Raw genomic sequence first — 15575 nt, 5'->3', positions numbered from 1 at the left:
TACAGAGGTCTTGGAGCATTGTGATGACAAGGGTCATGGAGCCTTGTGATGACAAGGCCGTGGAACATTGTGATGGCAGGGGTCATGGAGCATTGTTATGACAGGTGTAATGGTGTATTGTGATGACAATGGCATGGAGCATTGTGATGCCAAGTGTCAGGGAACATTGTGATGACAAAGGTCATGGGGAATTTTGACGACAAGGACATGGCTCATTGAGATGAGAAGGACAGGGAGCATTGTGATGACAGGGTCATGGAGCAATTTGTTGAAAAGGGTCATGGAATAATTTGATGACAGGGGTTATGGAACATTGTGATTTAAAGGGTCATGAATCATTGTGATGAAATGGGTCATGGAGCATTTTGTGACAGGGGTCATGGAGCATTGTGATGATAAGGGCATGTAGCACTGTGATGACAGTGGTCATGGAACACTGTGATGACAGGGGTGAGCTAGTATTGTGATAACTAGTGATGGAACATTGTGTTATATGTGGTGAGAGAGCATTCTGATGAGAAGTGCATGGAGCATTGTGATGACAAGTTTTATGGAGCATAGCGATGAAAAGGATGTGGAGCATTGTGAGGAAAAGAGAATGGCACATTGTGATGACATGTGTCATGGAGCATTGTGCTGACAAGCGCATGGAGCATTTTGATGACAAGTGTCATGGAGCATTGTGCTGACAAAGGCATGGAGCATTGTGATGACAAGGGACACAGAGCAATGTGATGAAAATTTCATGGAGAATTGTGGTGACAAAGATCACAGAGCCTTGTGTGATGAGGGCATGGACCATTGTGATGACAAAGGTCTTGAAACATTGTGATGACTGGAGTCACGGAGCATTGTGATGTCAGGGTTCATGGAGCATTGTGATGAAAAGAGCATGGAGCAATATGATGACAGGGGCATGGAACATTAGTCTGACAATTTTCATGGATTATTGTGATGACAGTGGGCATGGAGCATTGAGATGACAAGGGCTTGCAACATTGCGATGACAAGGGTCATGGAGCATTGTGATGACAAGTGCATGGAGCATTCTGATGAAAAGGTGCATGCAGCATTGAGATTACAGGGGTTTTGAAGCAATGTGATTACAAGGGCATGGAGCATTGTGATGAGAAGGCAATGGAGCATCTGATTACATGCGTCATGGAGCTTTGGGATGAAAAGTACCTGGAGCATTGTGATTACAGGGGTCTTGGAGCATTGTGATGAAAAGGGAATGTATCATTGTGATGAAAAATTCATGGAGCCTTGTCAAGACAGGGTTCAAGGAGCATACTGATGACAACTGTCAGGGAGCATTGTGATGATAAGTGTATTGAGCATTGTGATGACAAAGATCATGGAGCATTGTGATGAGAAGACCATGGATAATAGTAATGACCAGCGTCATGGGGCATTGTGATGACAAGTGTTATGGAACATTGTGATCAGAAGGGTTTGCTGCATTGTGATGACAGAGGTCATTGAGCATTTTGATTTCATTGTGATGAGAATAGCTTGAAATATTACGGTGATGGGCACGGTGAATTGTGATTACAGGGTTCATGGAGCATTGAGATGAAAAGAGGCATGGAGCATTGTGATTACAGGGGTGTTGGAGCATTTTGATGACAAGGGCATGGAGCATTGTGATGAGAAGGCCATGGAGCATTCTGATGACATGCGTCATGGAAATTTGTGATGACAAGGACATGGAGAATTGTGATTACAGGGGTCATGGAATATTGTGATGACAGGGGTGAGGGAGTATTGTGATGACTAGTGATGGAACATTGTGATATCAGTGGTGAGAAGGTATTTTGAGGAGAAGTGCATGGAGCATTGTGATGCCAAGGTTTATGGAGCATTTTGATGACAAGGATGTGGAGCATTGTGATGACAAGTGCATGGTGCATTGTGATGACATGGGTTATGGAGCATTGTTCTGACATGCACATCGAGCATTGTGATGACAATGGTCATGGAACATTGTGCTGACAAAGGCATGGAACATCGTGATGACAAGGATCACAGAGCATTTTGATGAAAAGTTCATGGAGCATTGTGGTGCGAAAGGTTACAGAGCCTTGTGTGACGACGTTATGGACCATTTTGATGATAAGTGTCATGAAGCACTGTGATGACTTGAGTCACGGAGCATTGTGATAACAGGGGGCTTGGAGCATTGTGATGAAAAGGGAATGAATCATTTTGATGAAAAAGGCATGGAGCCTTGTCAGGACAGTGTTCAAGGAGCATACTGATGACAAGGGTCAGCGAGCATTGTGATGCCAAGTTTATTGAGCATTGTGGTGACAAAGGTCATGGAGCATTGTGATGAGAAGACCTTGCATAATTGTGATGACAGGCGTCATGGGGCATGTGATGACAACTGTTATGGAACATTGTGATCAGAAAGGTTTGGAGCCTTTTGATGACAGAGGACATGGAGCATTTTGATTTCATTGTGATGACAATAGCATGAATCATTATGATGATGGGCATGGTGCATTGTGATGACACTGTTCATGGAGCATTGAGATGAAAAGTGGCATGGAGAATTGTGATTACAGAGGTCTTGGAGCATTGTGATGACAAGGGTCATGGAGCATTGTGATGACAAGGGCTTGGAGCATTGTGATGAAAAGTGTCATGGAGAATTGTGATGAAAATGGCAGGGATCATTGTGATGTCAAGGGACATTAAGAATTTTTATAACAATGTCATAAAGCATGGTGATGACAAGAATATGGAGCTTGCTATGACAGGGTTCAGGGAGCATTGCGATGACAAGTGCACGGAGAATTGTGATGACAAGAGCATGTAACATTGTGATGAGAAATGTCATGGAATATTGTGATGACAAAGAGGTGGAGAATTGTGATGACAAGGGACATGGAGCAATGTGATGGCACGACCGTGGAGCATTGTGGTGATAGGACCATGGATAATCGTGGTGACAAGCATCATGGAGCATTATGATGACAAAAGCCATGGAGCATTCTGACATAAGATATCATTAATGAAGCAAATGTAAACATGGGTACACATGAACTGAATTAGTAAATAGAACAGAGTCTCACATATAGAAAACATACTTATGCCTGCTTAAGGGGAAAGGAGAGGTGCGTTGATGCATAAAACCAGACATTGATATTAGCACAGGTACCATTCCATAATCCAAATACAGAATAGACAAGACCTACTCCTTCCTCAGTGAACGGGACTCAAAACGCCATATTACCCACAGAGGAATATATATGACTAGAAAGAATCTTAAAACCAATGTATTTATATGTCTCTGTAAGGGAATCAAGTGTGTCTAGACAGGCATAAACATGGCATTCAGAATCAGCTCAAATGCACTATAAAAAGGAATTTGAAAAACAAAACAAAAAACAGGGAAATTCTTTACAATTCCTACAGGGGCTCTGATGAAACCTGGAATGACCTTATCTACAATGACAGCTGGATGTGTCATAAGGCTGGACACTTGGGACTGAGAGGATTGATGAGATTCGGTGAGCCAATGCAGACCATTTAAAGCAATAATGTGTGGCATACGTTCCAAGGGTCCAAACTCTCCAGGTTGAAGGAAATATTACTACTGCTATAACATGTATGGGAAACCTAGAGAATGAACACAGTGTGAATACGAAAGGTTTCTAAAACTCAACTAATAGTCCCTCTCCTGGTGCTCTGGATTGACTTTCCAAATGCTTTACTATCAATGTCCCAACTTGGAGAGACAGCCCCTTTAACCTCCTGGTTCGCACAGGTTGCCAATTTGGCAGAGGATGTAAGGGAAGAGGGAGAACCAATGAGAGAGTAGCTGTTAGGCATTTGGATGGGCACATGTCACTCTAATTTCCCGGCACGAACAAGAATTAACCAAAGTCTCAGCAAACCGCCGGGAACCAATATAGGTCCTGAACTAAAATTTTGGACTTGCGGTCAGCTCACAAAAAAAGAGTTGAAAAATGGATCTCAGGTGCATAGCAATTCACAAACTGGCAGAGTAATACAGGACAACTATCGTCCGAAAATCTGTTCAGGGAAGGCAACGAGGCGACCTTGAAAGCGAGCCAGAATAGCAGGAAACAGATTTCAAAAGGTACATTGGAATTGCATTTAAAGCACAGGAAGAGGGGCACAACTTCGTCAATGATACACTTGGCAAAAAAGGGTGTATGCTTTTTCTCCTGAATATATTCAGGAGAAAACCCATACGCACTTTTTGGCCAAGCAAGCAAGCGAGCAATGCAAATCTGCACTAAAAAAAGTATCACTTCCCACCGGTAAAAAGGGACATCCGCAAAATGTGTAAAAACCAGAATGGCAAGAAAGGCCCTGGAAAACAGGGAGCATAGTTATGCTGAATGGCAGGATGTAAAATGACAACTGCTTCTTTGGAGGAGTGCATTGTGTTCCCAAAAACAAGTAAACAACAGAGCTACAGAGCCAAAGTCACTTCCAGTCTAGGGAAGATACCTTGGGAAAACTGAAAATCAATAAGACAGAGCAAACACAAAATTGAATCTGCACTGCTTACAAGAACCTCAACTTGGGTACACCTGAAATATCCCAGGAAAGACAAAAATGGTTCAAGAAATTGTGGTACTTACGTACAATGGAATACCACTCAGCCATGAAATCAATGTCATAAGGCCAGTAGCAGCAAAATGAGTGGATTCAGGTACTATGATTCGAAGTGAAATAAGTCACAGAGAAGAAGAAACTTATCATAAGATATCACTTATGACGGTCCTGTAATCATGGATACACATGAACTGAGTTACGAAAGAGAACAGAATCTCACATTTAAAAAACACTCTTATGCCTGCTTAAGGGGGAAGGAGCGGTGGGGTGATGAATAAAACCAGAGTGTGATATTAGTACAGGTACCGTTCCAAAAACCAACTACGGAAAAGGCAAGACCTACACTTTCCTCAGTGAAAGGGTCTCAAAACCCCATATTTCCTGCAGAGGAATACATCTGACTAGTAAGAATCTTAAAACCTATGTATTGATATGTCTCCGTAAGGGAATCAAGTGTGTCTAGACTGGCATAAACATGGCAGTGAGAATCAGCTCAAACCCAGTATAAAAAGGAATTTGAAAAACAAAACAAAAAAACAGGGAAATTCTTTACAATTCCTTCAGGGGCTCTGATGAAACCTGGAATGAACGTATCTACAATGACAGCGGGATGTGGCATAAGGCTGGACACTTGGGATTGAGAGTATTGGTGAGATTCGGTGAGCAAATGCAGACCATTTAAAGCAATAATGCATGGCACACATTCCAAGGTCCCAACTTTCCAGGTTGAAGGGAATATTACTACAGCTATAACATGTATGTGAAACCTAGAGTATGGACACATTGTGAATACGAAAGGTTTCTAAAACTCAACTAATAGTCCCTCTTCTGGTGCTCCACTTTGACTTTCCAACTGCTTTACTATCATTGTCCCAACTTCGAGAGACAGCCCCTTTAACCTCCTGGTTCGCACAGGTTGCCAATTTGGCAGAGGATGAAAGGGAAGAGGGACAACCAATGAGAGAGTAGCTGTTAGGCATTTGGACGAGCACATGTCACTGTAATTTCCCGGCAGGTAGAAGAATTAGCCAAAGTCTCAGCCACCCGCCAGGAAAGAGTACAGTTCCTGAACCAAAGTTTTGGACCTGCCATGAGCTCACAAAAAACGAGTTGAAAAATGGAGCTCAGGGTCACAGCAATTCACAAACTGGCAGAGTAATAAAGGACAACTATCGTCCAAAAATCTGTTGAGGGAAGGCAACGAGGCAGACTTTAAAGCGAGCCAGAATAGCAGCAAACATATTTCAAGATGTACATTGGAATCACATTTAAAGCACAGGAAGAGGGGCACAACTTCGACAATGATGCACTTGGCCAAAAAGGGCGTATGCATTTACTCTTGAGGCATTGTGATGACTGGAGTCATGGACCATTGTGATGACAGGAGTCATGGAGCATTGTGATGACAAGTGCATGGAGCATTGTGATGACAGGGGCATGGAGCATCGGTCTGAAAAATTTCATGGATTATTGTGATGACAGTGGGCATTGCACATTGTTATGACAAGGGCATGGAGCACTGTGAAGAAAAGGTCATGGAGTATTGTGAAGACAGTTGTCAGGGAGCATTGTGATGACATATGTCATTGTCCATTGTGATGACAATGGCATGGAGCATTGTGATACCAAGTGTCATGGAGGATTGTGATGACAAAGGTAATGGAGCATTTTGATGACAAGGGCTTGGAACATTGCGATGACAAGGGTCATGGAGCATTGTGATGACAAGGGCATGGAGCATTCTGATGAAAAGGTGCATGGATCATTGAGATTACAGTGGTTTTGAAGCAATGGGATGACTAGGGCATGGAGCATTGTGATGAGAAGGCAATGGAGCATTCTGATGACATGGGACATGGAGCTTTGTGATGACAAGGACATGGAGCATTGTGATTACAGGGGTCTTGGAGCATTGTGATGAAAAGGGAATGCATCATTGTGATGAAAAATGCATGGAGCCTTGTCATGACAGGGTTAAAGGAGCATACTGATGACAACTGTCAGGGAGCATTGTGATGATAAGTGTATTGAGCATTGTGATAACAAAGATCATGGAGCATTGTGATGAGAAGACCATGGATAATTGTGAGGACCAGCGTCATGGGGCATTGTGGTGACAAATGTTATGGAACATTGTGATCAGAAGGGTTTGGTGCATTGTGATGACAGAGGTCATTGAGCATTTTGATTTCATTGTGATGACAATAGCATGAAATATTATGGTGATGGGCACGGTGAATTGTGATGACAGAGTTCATGGAGCATTGAGATGAAAAGGGGCATGGAGCATTGTGATTACAGGGGTGTTGGAGCATTGTGATGACAAGGGCATGGAGCATTGTGATGAGAAGGCCGTGGAGCATTCTGATGACTTGTGTCATGGAGCTTCGTGATGACAAGGGCATGGAGAATTGTGATTACAGGGGTCATGGAATATTGTGATGACAGGGGTGAGGGAGTATTGTGATGACTAGTGATGGAACATTGTGATATCAGTGGTGACAGAGCATTTTGATGAGAAGTGCATGGAGCATTGTGATGACAAGTTTTAAGGACCATTGTGATGACAAGTTTGTGGAGCATTGTGATGACAAGCGCATGGCTCATTGTGATTACATGGGTCATGGAGCATTGTGCTGACAAAGGCATGGAGCAATATTATGACAAGTGTCACGGAGCATTGTGATGAAAAGTTCATGGAGCATTGTGGTGACAAATGTCACAGAGACGTGTGATGACGAGGGCATGGACCATTGTGATGACAAAGGTCACGAAGCATTGTGATGACTGGAGTCACGGAGCATTGTAATGACAGGGTTCATGGTGCATTGTGATGACAATGGCATGGAGCATTGTGATGATAGGTGCATGGAGAACTGGTCTGACAACTTTCAAGGATTATTGTGATGAGTGACAGCATGGCGCATTGTGAAGACAAGGGCATGGAACATTGTGATGACAAGGGCATGGAGCATTGTGATGAGTGACGACATGGCGCATTGTGAAGACAAGGGCATGGAGCATTGTGATGACAAGGGCATGGAGCATTGTGATGACAAGGTCATGGAGTATTGTGAAGACAGGTGTCAGGGAGCATTGTAATGGCATATGTCATGGTCCATTTTGATGCCAATGGCATGGAGCATTGTGATGCCATGTGTCATGGAGGATGGTGATGACAAGAGCATGCAACATGGTGATGAGAAGTGTCATGGAGCATAGTGATGACAAGGGACAGGGAGCATTGTGATGTCCAGGGCATGGAGCATTGTGATGGCAAGACCGTGGAGCATTGTGATCTCAAGACCATGGAGCATTTTGTTGACGAGTGTCATCGAGCACTGTAGTGATACGGGGCATGGAGAATTGTGATGATCGGTGTCATGGATCTTTGTGATGACAAGGGTCATGGAGCATTCTGATGACAAGCTTGTGGAGTATTGTGATGACAATGGCATGGAACATTGTGATGAAAAAGGCATGGAGCATTGTGATGAAAAAGACATGGAACCTTTTGATGACAGGGATCAAGGAGCATTCTGACGTCAAGTGTCAGGGAGCATTGTGATGACAAGTGTATTGAGCATTGTGATAACAATGCTCATGGAGCATTGTGATGACAGGCATCATGGAGCATTGTGATGAGAAGGCCATGGAGCATTCTGATGACATGCGTCATGGAGCTTTGTGATGGCAATGGCATGCAGCATTGTGATTTCAGGGGTCTTGGAGCATGGTGATGAAAAGGGCATGGATCATTGTGACGGAAATTGCATGGAGCCTTGTCATGACAGGGTTCAAGGAGCATAGTGACGACAAGTATCAGGGAGCATTGTGATGACAAGTGTATTGAGCATTGTGATGACAAAGGTCATGGAGCATCGTGATGAGAAAACCATGGATAATTGTGATGACGAGCGTCATGGGGCGTTGTGATGACAAGTGTAATGGAACATTGTGATCACAACGGTTTGGAGCATTGTGATGACAGGGTTCATGGAGCATTGAGATGAAAAGGGGCATGGAGCTTTGTGATTAAAGTGGTCTAGGAGCATTGTGATGACAAGGGCATGGACCATTTTGATGAGAATGCAATGGAGCATTCTGTTGACATGCGTCATGCAGCTTTGTGATGACAAGGGCATATAGCATTGTGATGACAGTGGCATGGAACATTGGACTGACAAGTTTCATGGATTATTGTGATGACAGTGGGCATGGCGCATTGTGATGACAAGTGCATGGAGCATTGTGATGACAAGGTCATGGAATACTCTGAAGACAGGTGACAGGGAGCATTGTGATGACATATGTCATGGTCCATTGAGATGACAATGGCATGGAGCATTGTGATGCCAAGTGTAATGGAGGATTGTGACGACAAAGGTAATGGAGCATTGTGATGACAACGGCTTGGAGCATTGTGATAACAAGGGTCATGGAACATTGTGATGACAAGGGCATGGAGCATTGTGATGACAACGGACATTGAGAATTTTTATGACAAGGTTTTGAAGCATTTTGATGACAAAGGCATGGAGCTTGCTATGACAGGGGTCATGGGGCATTTCGAAGACAAATTCATGGAGAATTGTGATGAGAAGAGCATGTAACATTGTGATGAGAAGTGTCATGGAGCACTGTGATGACAAGGACATGGAGAATTGTGATGACAAGGGACATGGAGCATTGTTATTACCAGGGAATGGAGCATTGTGATGGCAAGACCGTGGAGCACTGTGATGAGAACACCATGAATAACTGTGATGACAAGCATCATGGAGCACTGTAATGACAAGGGTCATGGAGCATTCTGAACACCGGTGTCATGGAGCATTGTGTTGACAGGGGTCATGGAACAATGTGATGACAGGGGACATGGAGCATTGTGATGGCAAGGTTCATGGAGCATTCTGTTGATAATCTTGTGGAGTATTGTGATGACATTGGCATGGCGCATTGTGATGAAAAGGGCATGGATCATTGTGATGAAAAAGGCATGGAGCCTTGTCATGACAAGGTTCAAGGAACATACTGATGACAAGTGTCAGGGAGCATTATGATGACAAGTGTATTGAGCATTGTGATGACAAAGGTAATGGAGCATTGTGATGAGAAGACCATGGATAATTGTGATGATGGGAGACATGGGGCGTTGTGATGACAAGTGTAATGGAACATTGTGATCACAACGGTTTGGAGCATTGTGATGACAGAGGTCATGGAGCATTTTGATTTCATTGTGATGACAATAGCTTGAAGCAGTATGATGATGTGCATGGTGCATTGTGATGACAGGGTTCACGGAGCATTGAGAAGAAAAGGGACATGGAGCATTGTGAATACAGGTGTCTTGGAGCATTGTGATGACAAGTGCATGGAGCATTGTGATGGGAAAGCCATGGAGCATTCTGATGACATGCGTCATGGAGCTTTCTGATGACAAGGGCATGGAGCATTGTGATTACAGGTGTCTTGGAGCATTGTGATGACAAGGGCTTGCAGCATTGTGATGACAATTGTCATGGAGCATTGAAATGACAAGGGCATGGAACATTGTGATGACAAGGGCCATTGAGAATTTAGATGACAAGGTTGTGAAGCACTGTGATGAAAAGCACATGGAGCTTGCTATGACAGGTGTCATGGAGCATTGCGATGATAAGTGCATGGAGAATTGTGATGACAAGAGCATGTAACATTGTGATGATAAGTGCATGTAGCATTTTGATGACAGGTGTCATGAAACATTGTGATGACAGGGGTGATGGAGTATTGGGATGACTAGTGATGGAATATTGTGATATTAGTGGTGAGAGAGCATTTTGATGAGAAGTGCATGGAGCACTGTGATGACAAAGTTTATGCAGCATTGTGATGACAAGAATGTGGAGCATTGTGATGACAAGAACATGGTGCATTGTGATGACATGGGTCATGGAGCATTGTGCTAAAAAGCTCATGGAGCATTGTGATGACAAGAGTCATGGTTCATTGTGCTGAGAAACGCATAGAGCATTGTGATGACAAGGGTCACAGAGCATTGTGATGAAAAGTTCATGGAGCATGGTGGTGACAAAAGTCACAGAGACTTGTGATGACGAGGGCATGGACCATTGTGATGAGTAACGTCAAGAAGCATTGTGATGACAGGAGTCACGGAGCATTGTGATGACGGCTCATGGAGCATTGTGATGACAAGGGCAAGGAGCATTGTGATGACAGGGGCATGGAGCATTGGTCTTACAAGATTCATGCATTATTGCGATGAGAGTGGGAATGGCGCATTGTGATGACAAGGGCATGGAACATTGTGATGACAAGGTCATGCAGTATTGTGAAGACAGGTGTCTGGGAGCATTGTGAAGACATAAGTCATGGCCCATTGTGATGACAATGCCATGGAGCATTGTGATGCCAATTGTCATGGAGGTTTGTGATGACAAATGTAATGGAGAATTGTGATGACAAGGACTTGGAGCATTGTGATGACAAGGTTCATGGAGCACTGTGCTGACAAGGGCATGGAGCATTGTGATGACAAGGGTCATGGAGCTTGATGTTGACAAGGGTCATGGAGCATTTTGATGACAAGAGTGTGGTGCATTGTGATGAGTAGGGCAGGGAGCATTGTGATGAAAGGGTCATGGAACAATGTGATGAAAAGGGTCAGGGAACATTTTGATGAGAGCGGTTATGGAACATTGTGATGTCAGTGGTCATGGAGCATTGTGATGATAAGGGCATGTAGCATTTGGATGACAGGGGTTATGGAACATTGTGATGACAGGGGTGAGGGAGTATTGTGATGACTAGTGATGGAACATTGTGATATCAGTGGTGAGAGAGCATTTAGATGAGAAGTGCATGGAGCATTGTGATGACAACTTTTATGGAGCATTGTGATGACAAGGTTGTGGAGCATTGTCATGACAAGTGCATGGCACATTGTGATGACATGTGTCTTGGAGCATTGTGCTGAGAAGCGCATGTAGGATTTTGATGACAAGGTTCTTGGAGCATTGTGCTGACAAAGGCATGGAGCATTGTGATGACAAGTGTTACAGAGCATTGTCATGACGAGGGAATGGACCATTTTCATGACAAAGGTCATAAATCATTGTGATGACTGGAGTCACGGAGCATTATGATGTGAGGGTTCATGGAGCATTGTGATTACAGGGGCATGAGGCATTGTGATGCCCGGGGCATTGAGAATTGGTCAGACAAGTTTCATGGATTATAGCTATGAGGTTGGGCATGGCACATTGTGATGACATGCGCATGGAACATTTTTATGACAAGGTCATGTAGTATTGTGAAGACAGGTGTCAGGGAGCACTGCAATGACATATGTCATGGTGCATTTTGATGACAATGGCGTGGAGCATTGTGATGCCAAATGTCATGGAGGATTGTGATGACAAGGGCCATTAAGAATTTTGATGCCTACGTCGTGAAGCATTGTGATGACAAGCGCACGGAGCTTGCTATGACAGGGGACATGGAGCATTGCAATGAAAAGTGCATGGAGAATTGTGAAGACAAGAGCATGTAACATTGTGATGAGAAGTGTCATGGAGTATTGTGATGACAAGGACGTGGAGAATTGTGATAACAAGGGATAAGAAGCAATGTGATGGCCAGGGCAGGGAGCATTGTGATGGCCAGACTGTGCAGCATTGTGATGAGAAGACCATGGATAATTGTGATGACGATCATCATGGAGGACTGTAATGACAATGGGCATGGAGCATTGTGATGACAGGTGTCATGGAGCATTGTGATGACATGGGTCATGGAGCATTCTGATGACAAGCTTGTGGAGTATTGTGATGACAATGACATGGAGCATAGTGATGAAAAGTCATGGAGCATTGTGATGAAAAAGGCATGGAGCCTTTTCATGACAGTGTTCATGGAGCATTCTGAAGACAAGTGTCAGGGAGCAGTGTGTTGACATGTGCATGGAGCATGGTGTTGAGATGGCCATGGAGCATTCTGATGACATGGGTCATGGAGCATTGTGATGACAGGGGCTTGGAGCACTGTGATTACTGGGGTCTTGGAGCATTGTGATGAAAAGCGCATGGATCGTTTTGATGAAAAAGCCATGGAGCCTTGTCATGACAGGGTTCAAGAAGCATACTGACGACAAATGGCAGGGAGCATTGAGATGACAAGTGTATTGAGCATTGTGATGACAAAGGTCACGGAGCATTGTGATGAGAAGACCATGGATAATTGTCATGAGGAGCATCATGGGGAATTGTGATGACAAGTGTTATGGAACATTGTGATCACAAGGGTTTGGAGCATTGTGATGACAGAGGTCATGTAGCATTTTGATTTCATTGTGATGACAATAGCATTAAGCATTATGATGTTGGGCATGGTGCATTGGAATGGCAGAGTTCATGGAGCACTGAGATGAAAAGGGGCATGGAACATTGTGAATACAGGGGTCTTGGAGCACTGCGATGACAAGGGCATGGAGCATTGTGATGAGAAGGCCATGGAGCATTCTGATGACATAAGTCATTGAGCTTCGTGATGACAAGGGCTTGGAGCATTGTGATGACAATGGTCATGGAGCATTGTGATGAAAAGGGCATGGAGCATTGTGATGACAAGGGCTTTTGAGAATTTTGATGAGAAGTTCGTGAAGCACTGTGATGAAAAGCACATGAGGCTTGCTATGACATGGGTCATGGAGCATTGCGATGACAAGTGCATGGAGAATGTGATTACAAGAGCATGTAACATTGTGATTTCAAGGGTCATGGAGCATTGTGATTGCAAGACGGTGGAACATTGTGATTAGAAGACCATGGATAATTGTGATGACGAGCGCCATGGAGAACTGTAATGACAAGGGGCATGGAGAATTGTGATGACAGGTGTCATGGAGCTTTTTGATGACTGGGGTCATGGAGAATTGTGATGACAAGGGTCATGGAGCATTGTGATGACAAGCTTGTGGAGTATTGTGATGAAAATGGCATGGAGCCTTGTGATGAAAAAGGCATAGAGCCTTTCCATGACAGTTTTCGAGAAGCATTCTGACGACAAGTGTCAGGCAGCATTGTGATGACAAGTGTATTGAGCATTGTGATGACAAAGGTCATGGAGCATTGTGATGACAAGGGCATGGAATATTGTGATGGCAAGCATCATGGAGCGTTGTGATGACAAGTGTTATGGAACAACGTGATCACAAGGGTTTGGAGCACTGTGATGACAGAGGTCATGGATCATTTTGATATCAAGGAGCATGGAGCATTGTGATGACAGGGGTCATGGAGCATTGTAATGAGAAGATCATGGAGCATTGAGCTAAAAATATTCATGGAGTATCCTGATGAAATGGGTCATGGAGCATTGTGATGACAAGGTCCTGGAGCATTCTGATGAGAAGACCATGGAGCCTTGTGATGAGAAGTCTCATGGAGCATTCTGATGAAAAGGGGCATGGAGCATTGTGATTACATGGGTCTTGGAGCATTGTGATTACAAGGGCATGGAGAATTGTGAGAGATTTCCAAGGAGCATTCTGATGACATATGTCATGGAGCTTTGTGATGACCAGGGCAAGGAGCATTGTGATTACAGGGGTCTTGGAGCATTGTGATGAAAAAGGCATGGATCATTGTAATGAAAAAGGCATGGAGCCTTTTCATGACAGTGTTTAAGGAGCATACTGATGGCAAGAGTCAGGGAGCATTGTGATGACAAGTGTATTGAGCATTGTGATGACAAAGGTCATGGAACATTGTGATGAGAAGACCATGGATAATTGTGAAGACGAGCGTCATGGGGCGTTGTGATGACAAGTGTTATGGAACATTGTGATCACAAGGGTTTGGAGCATTGTGATGACAGAGGTCATGGAGCATTTTGATTTCATTGTGATGACAATAGCATGAAGCATTATGATGATGGGCATGGTGCAGTGTGATGACAGGGTTCATGGATCATTGAGATGAAAAGGGACATGGAGCATTGTGATTACATGTGTCTTGGAGCATTGTGATGGCAAGGGCATGGACCATTGTGAATGAGAAATCCATGGAGCATTCTGATGACATGTGTCATGGAACTTTGTGATGACAAGGGCATGGAGCATTTGTCTGAAAATTTTCATGTATTATTGTGATGAGAGTGGGCATGGAGCATTGTGATGAAAAGGACATGGAACACTGTGATACATGGGTCATGGAGGATTGTAATGACAAGGTCATGGAGCATTGTGATGAGAAGGGCATCGAGCATTGTGATGACAAGCGTCATGGAGCTTTGCGATGACAAGTGCATGGAGCAATGTGATGAGAGGCTTCATGAAGCATTGTGATGACAATGGCATGGAGCATTGTGAAGCCAAGGGTCATGGAGCTTTTGATGACAAAATTCATGGAGCATTTTGATGACAAGAGCGTGGTGCATTGTGATGATAACGGCATGTAGCATTGTGATGATAGGGGTCATGGAACATTGTGATGACAGGGGTGAAGGAGTATGGTGATGACTAGTGATGGAACATTGTGATATCAGTGGTGAGAGAGCATTTTCACGAGAAGTGCATGGAGCATTGTGATGCCAAGGGTCACAGAGCATTGTGATGAAATGTTCATGGAGCATTGTTGTGGCAAAGGTCACAGAGATTTGTGATGATGAGGGCATGGACCATTCTGATGACAAAGTCTTGAAGCATTGTGATGACCGGAGACACGGAGCATTGTGATGACAGGTGTCATGGAGCATTGTGATGAGAAGTGCATGGATCATTGTGATGACAGGGGCATGGAGCATCGGTCTGAAAAATGTCATGGATTATTGTGATGACAGTGGGCATTGCACATTGTGATGACAAGGGCATGGAGCACTGTGAAGAAAAGGTTATGGAGTATTGTGAAGTCAGGTGTCAGGGAGCATTGTGATGACCTATGTCATGGTGCATTGTGATGACAACGGCATGGAGC

This window comes from Hyperoodon ampullatus (genome assembly GCF_949752795.1).
Source record: "Hyperoodon ampullatus genome assembly, contig: SUPER_X_unloc_1, whole genome shotgun sequence".
Taxonomy (NCBI): Eukaryota; Metazoa; Chordata; class Mammalia; order Artiodactyla; family Ziphiidae; genus Hyperoodon; species Hyperoodon ampullatus.
The sequence above is the reverse complement of the archived record's forward strand: the minus strand, read 5'-3'. Positions refer to the sequence as shown.